The sequence below is a fragment of the Apis dorsata genome, unplaced genomic scaffold, assembly GCF_000469605.1.
Source record: "Apis dorsata unplaced genomic scaffold, Apis dorsata 1.3 scaffold_69, whole genome shotgun sequence".
Lineage (NCBI taxonomy): Eukaryota > Metazoa > Arthropoda > Insecta > Hymenoptera > Apidae > Apis > Apis dorsata.
In genome coordinates this window covers 204,077-209,832 of record NW_006263367.1, presented here as the reverse complement: position 1 = coordinate 209,832, position 5,756 = coordinate 204,077, and the positions used below count along the sequence as shown (strand labels likewise).

At 35.4% G+C, this 5,756-nt stretch overlaps 1 protein-coding gene and 1 long non-coding RNA gene across 2 annotated transcripts in view; one reads left to right on the top strand and one right to left on the bottom strand.

The window, feature by feature from the left end:
- Nucleotides 1-5,756, top strand: part of LOC102671200 (neuropeptide SIFamide receptor-like) — a 73,237-nt gene that overhangs the window by 12,856 nt on the left and 54,625 nt on the right. The window lies entirely within an intron of this gene.
- LOC116186883 overlaps nt 1-5,756 on the bottom strand; it is a 22,960-nt gene that overhangs the window by 13,141 nt on the left and 4,063 nt on the right. Inside the window, exon 2 of the long non-coding RNA XR_004151931.1 lies at nt 3,459-3,463. This is a non-coding gene — a long non-coding RNA (uncharacterized LOC116186883). The remainder of the gene's footprint in view (nt 1-3,458; nt 3,464-5,756) is intronic.

Genomic DNA, 5,756 nt, shown 5'->3' with positions numbered 1-5,756 from the left:
AAAAAAAAAAAAAAAAAAAAAAGAAAATGAAGATCCTTATCCTTTGATCACCACCGTGATTTTTCATTAATCCCGCACAGTCAGCCGCAGAAGTTTCCCTCCCCCGCTGTTTCGAGCAACTGTTACAAGCCCTGCAACTTCCTTGTTCCTTGTCTGTCGAACGACGTTTTTTCCATTTCGAGGGAAATTCTTTCAAGCTCGTTTCCGGGGCTAACGGCGTAACGAAAACGAGGAGGAGGAGAAAAAAAAGAAATGAGAGGAGCGGAGGGGAATGGGAGAAGCGTACTAAAAAGGAGGAAAAGAACGAGTCAAATTAATTGTTGCGATCGATCCGCCGATAATTAGGTCGTGGAATCGGCGATAGATCGACGAAACGTTGGAGAAAAAAGTGAATAGAGTTGACAGTGATTGTGCGATTTCGAACGATTTTGTAATTTTGATCATGTAAGGGATGTTTTAAAAAATTAGAGATATGAAAAACTTGAGAAAATTTCAAAGAGGTATACTATATTTTCCATTCTATAAATTTTTGCATTCTCATATGCACAAACACACTCCAGCGGCAAATGTTTGAAAAAATTTTGGAGCGATTATTCAAAGATAGAATCTTAAAAATTTTTATTTTTAATTATTTATGGTAAATAAACAAAATTGAATTGAATAGAGGAAAATATTTGAGCGAAATATAATTACATTTTCGGTAGAGTAATAGATAAAATGAATTGAATAAAATGAATGAATCTTTGCTATTTTATTTCGTTTCAATTCAAATCCCCTAGCCCCTTCCTCACTTACTTGCATCGTAGGAAATGAGCGGAACCAGCTATTTACATTTAAGAAGTTGGAATTCTCGTTGATAGCCCCGTGCCATGGAACCGGCTTATTAGACTGCGACTTTCTAACTTTATCTTGCACGTTCCCCGAAAGAGCTTTATAAATTTACGACCTGCGCAACCATTTGCGAAAGATGCATGCGAAATTTTCGTGAAATTTTACCAAGAATGATTTATCGAAACCTCGTTACGTTACCTCGAACAAAACGAAATATCGTATTATATCGAACAATATATACATACACACACGTTTTATTAAATTAATAATCCGATTCAGATTTCACAGATTTCAAACGAATTTATTCCTCATCTCTTCCAAAACTGATGGAAAATTTCAAATAACGAAAAGAAAAAAAAAAAGAAGAGAAGAAAATATTCTGTTCCTATATATACAAATCTAAATAAATTTTTAAATTTCACGAATAATAAATTGAAAGAATAATACGATAGAATAATATTGTACAGGCTTTTAAAATAAATATAGAAATATCATATATTTACTCTAATTTTTCTTTTAACATGAAGAAACAAAATTAACGATTTGCAACGTTCAAGGAGGGGTGGAAAAGTGCTAAATTTATTTACACGAGCGATCAAATAACCGGACGACGATAAAAGCGGGTGGAAAGCGGCGAGCAGCAGCAGCAGCCCTCTCCTGTAGATACAGCCGCGGCAGTGCACGGCAGACTGCAGGTCGCGGATAGACGTGGCTTGGGTGTACGTACGCCCCCGCACACGCAGACAGGGGTGAGTGTATCGAGTGCGCTGGTTGCTCGCAAGGGGTGAACGCCCCGAGGTGACCGCGTCCCGCACCCTCCAACCTGCACCACTTCTCAGAGTCTCTCTCCTTCGGAAATTGGGGCTCGGTTCCAACCTCCCTCGTGCTTCGATCCTCTCTCTCCCCCCTCCCAGACGACCGCCCACGCGTCTTCCAACCGGTTAAACGTCCGCCGTTTATCAAACACGCCGCTCCATTGTTGCGTATTCAAGTTGCGATTATTATGGATTGTTTTTTTTTTTTTTTTCAGATTTTTCGCTCGATTCTTTTTTTTTTTTTTTCTCGATCGATTTTAATCTTCGAATTTTATTTCGAATTTCTCGTTGTTCGAGAAACTTTAGGTTCGTTGGATTCCCTATTGGATCGGGTTTTTCTAAAATTGGATTTTGTATGATCAAATTTGGATTATATTTTAATATTCAGATTCTTTGCATTTGGGCGAAGTTTCTGAACTTTTTCGGGGTAAAATCAAACTTTTTGAATTTTACACTCGTCAGATTTCGTGGAAATCCGGGATATCCAATTTTCAGCAGCCTACATTTCATATTCGTATAAACTTTCCATTATCCGAAGTTCGTCAAACTTTCGATTACTCGACGATCTCAGGGACGTTTCTCAGATTTCCGATCCGAAGTTTTGATTGGCTATATTTCAAATTTATCAAATTTTCCACGACCTGCCCTTGTCAGACTTCCGATTTAACAGTGATTTCAAGTTGGATAATCAATTATGCTACGTATGTCGATTCCTTTTGTCGATCTTTTCTTTTATCCTCTATCTTATCCGAGAATTTTTCTTTCCTAGTAATAAATATTACTATCCGCTTATTGGTTTCATTTGTTCTCGACTCGTCTCGATGATCTTTCGAAGATTCGAAGTTGCAAGAGACACGGATCATCCGTCGAGTTTTACTTTGAACCTCTTAAGAAAAAGATATCATCGAATGTCAAGTATTTACGTTATAATCGTTCTTTCCTTCCACGAACGTTCAACGCTTGAATTAATGAACAAAAGACTTTTCCCGTCTGCGTAATTTATTCATTTATGAATAATGCTTGAGTAAGCAGCATCCTCTCTTTGGATTCTTTAGAATTTTCAATAACGAAGAAAGAAAAGAAAATTAATCGGTAATCTTTCAACGGATATGTCAAGATATTTTTTTTTTAATATTTTTGAAAAAATAAAAGATAAAAAAAGTTATAATAAATAAATCGTTCGCGATCGTCGAATAAATATTTTCCTCTCCGATCCTTAATTAATTCACTATTTGCTCAAGTTGAATATTGCATCGTTGGAATAATCATCTTTATTTATCACGATTTTTCCATTGCAATAACAATTCCTGGAACTCTCGTTACGAGACACAATCTCTGGGCGAAGCATGAGTCCAACAGCAACAAAATACGAAACTGTGAACTTTGCTTGGAAAGTTGGACCGTCAAAACCGGAAGCAAGGCGTTTAAACACTTGGAAACTTCTCCCTCGAAAGGATACAGTTGATCGCAAAAGTTTCTCACCATCTTTACATTTTACATCGATAAAAAGAAAATTTCATATATATTTAAAAGACGATTAAAAAATTCTTATGCAAATTTAAATCTTTTCACTCAACAGATTCGATTAATTTTCTAAACTTTTTCCACGTTATTTAAATTTCCATTTTAATAAATAATAAAATTGAGAAAATAAAAATCACACGTCGATAAATGCTCGAATATAATCGAGCAGTAAAACGCCTTAAACTTCGTTTCAGAGAGCTCGTCGATTCTACGTTTGACATTCGAAACGAATTGCGAGATTAGAGAAGAGAAAGTCCCCCGCGTTGACCGTGACAGCGTTCCTTTAACAAAAGCTGGCTTAAAGAGCCGCCACACACGAATTACCGCGCCATTGTTCGCGTCATCCGCGTTCGTTCTCAAATGAACCGAGCAATTTCCAATTAACCAGATCCGTGCTTTGCTCCTTTCGAAACACCGATCAACACCGTCTCGCATCGATAATCCTTAAAAAGCCGATTGGAAACTAATAATTCTGGCTTTCATCTCGATATAGGGGGAGGGAAAAAAAGTTAAATCATTTTTATTCGTACATCCTCGAAAATATGGCTTTATCCTTTCCTTCTGTATTTTAGAAATTCAAATTATCGATATGTTTGTTTTACAACACGAGAAGATTTATCTTTTTTTCTTTTTTTTTTTTTTCGTTGCAGTTTTATTTCTCTGACAACAGGTTGGGTTGGATATTCCTTCTAAGTTTATTATCATTATTATCCAGGTAAATTTCTACCTGGAGGAGGATATATTTATTAAATTGAATAATAAAATAAAGAATAATTTAATGAAAGACGAATATAGTGGAGAGTGTAAAATTTATTTTGGAAAAGAAGGAAAAGAAAAGAGAAGCATATATGTGAGTGACGAGAGAAAGATCAATTAATTTTTTTAATCTCGATGATTTTAATCATCGTGGCTCGCCTCCACGATGGAACAAAAGCGCAAAAGTGTGTGTTTATTGGGAGTCGGTGATTCGATAAATCTAAAAGGTAGACCTTTGTATGGTTCTCGTGTTCTTAAGCTTCTCGTTTTCCACCTTTTGTTCCCTCGAGTAGTGTTTCGACGTTAAATGTGAGATATTGAGTCTGATGCATTGTTCGAAGGTATTTCGAGTAATTATCAGGTACCACTTCAGTTTATAAGTATTCAGATATATGTCGATCTCGTACGAAACGTGATAATTGACCTAGATTTTCGGTTGGCTTATCGGAATTTTGTATTCACGCGAGATAACGATTCAAAACACGATTGAAAAATTATTGCGAAAATTATTTATTCCCTGATGACGGGCTGCGGGCAAAAATATATGTATATATATTTTTTTTCTAATAAATTGAAAAAAAATTTTGGAATTTAAAAATTCGCAAATTTCAAAAATAATTTCGTAAAATAATTGGCGAATAAAAACAAAGAGAACAAAATTAAAATAATCATTTTTAAAAAAACCATTACTTCTTAATGTCAAAGTTAACCTGTAACTCATTATTTCTTTTTTTTTTCTCTCAAATGATAAATCCTTTTCTCACCACCTTTTTCACCATTCCACTATCAAACGAGGGCACCTTTGTTCCCGAAACGAGTTACAACTCGGTTTTTAAATCTAATCGAACGGAAATTTTACCTTGGCTTCAAGGGAGGTGTGAAGGGTCATTTGCGCGGAGAAAGGGAAGAATCGAGGCTGGGAAAAGGAAAACGGATGAAAAAGAAGAGAAAAGAAATTCGCGACACACTTCTTACATCACCGAGCTCTGCCAAGGTTAAAAACGTAATCGACGAAACGAAAGAAATATATCCTCCAAATTTACGATACACGAGTTCAAGGAAGATATACATTATTACCGAGCGAGAATTTCAAGAAATTCGCCGATGTTATTATTTAAATATACACTCTTCTAAAATATTGATTTACACGAGCTGCACGAGAATCAGAAACTTCGTCAAAACGAAATTAAGACGCGATGTTATTGTGTCGATAATATTTCGCGCGAAACGAATTAAATTAAGAGATATTAGATTATAAAAGATATTCCGGAAACGGAACTCGTCGAATATTTTTAAAATTATATTTATTTTAAATTGGAGCAAATAATAAGAAGATATAACCGAGTTTACGAAAAGAGAAATGTTGGAAGAGCGGTGTTTAAAACAGTGTTTCGGATATTATTCCCCAATCATGGCCGCAATTAAAGCGAAAGCCTTTTCCACCGGATGGTAGTAGCTCGCTCAGTCAGAATCCCGTGATAAATCATCGACCCTGACACATATTCAGTGCACGGGAATATGTGCCAGCGCGCACGAACGGGCACGGTCATGGATTCGTTCGAACAGGTTCGCGGACTCTCCTCCTTATCTTATATTTACCAGGCATTTCAAAAAAGAAAACGTATTTTACTTAATTGAATTTATTCTTACGAGTAATTTTTTTTTTTTAAGAATTTGTTTTGTCAAAAATAAGGCAAGGAATAAGGGAATAAATTATTGCAATTATTTCAGAAAAGAAAACGTATTTTAACGTATTTTATTTAATTGAATTTATTCTTACGAGTAGTTTTTTTTTTTTAAGAATTTGTTTTGTCAAAAATAAGGCAAAGG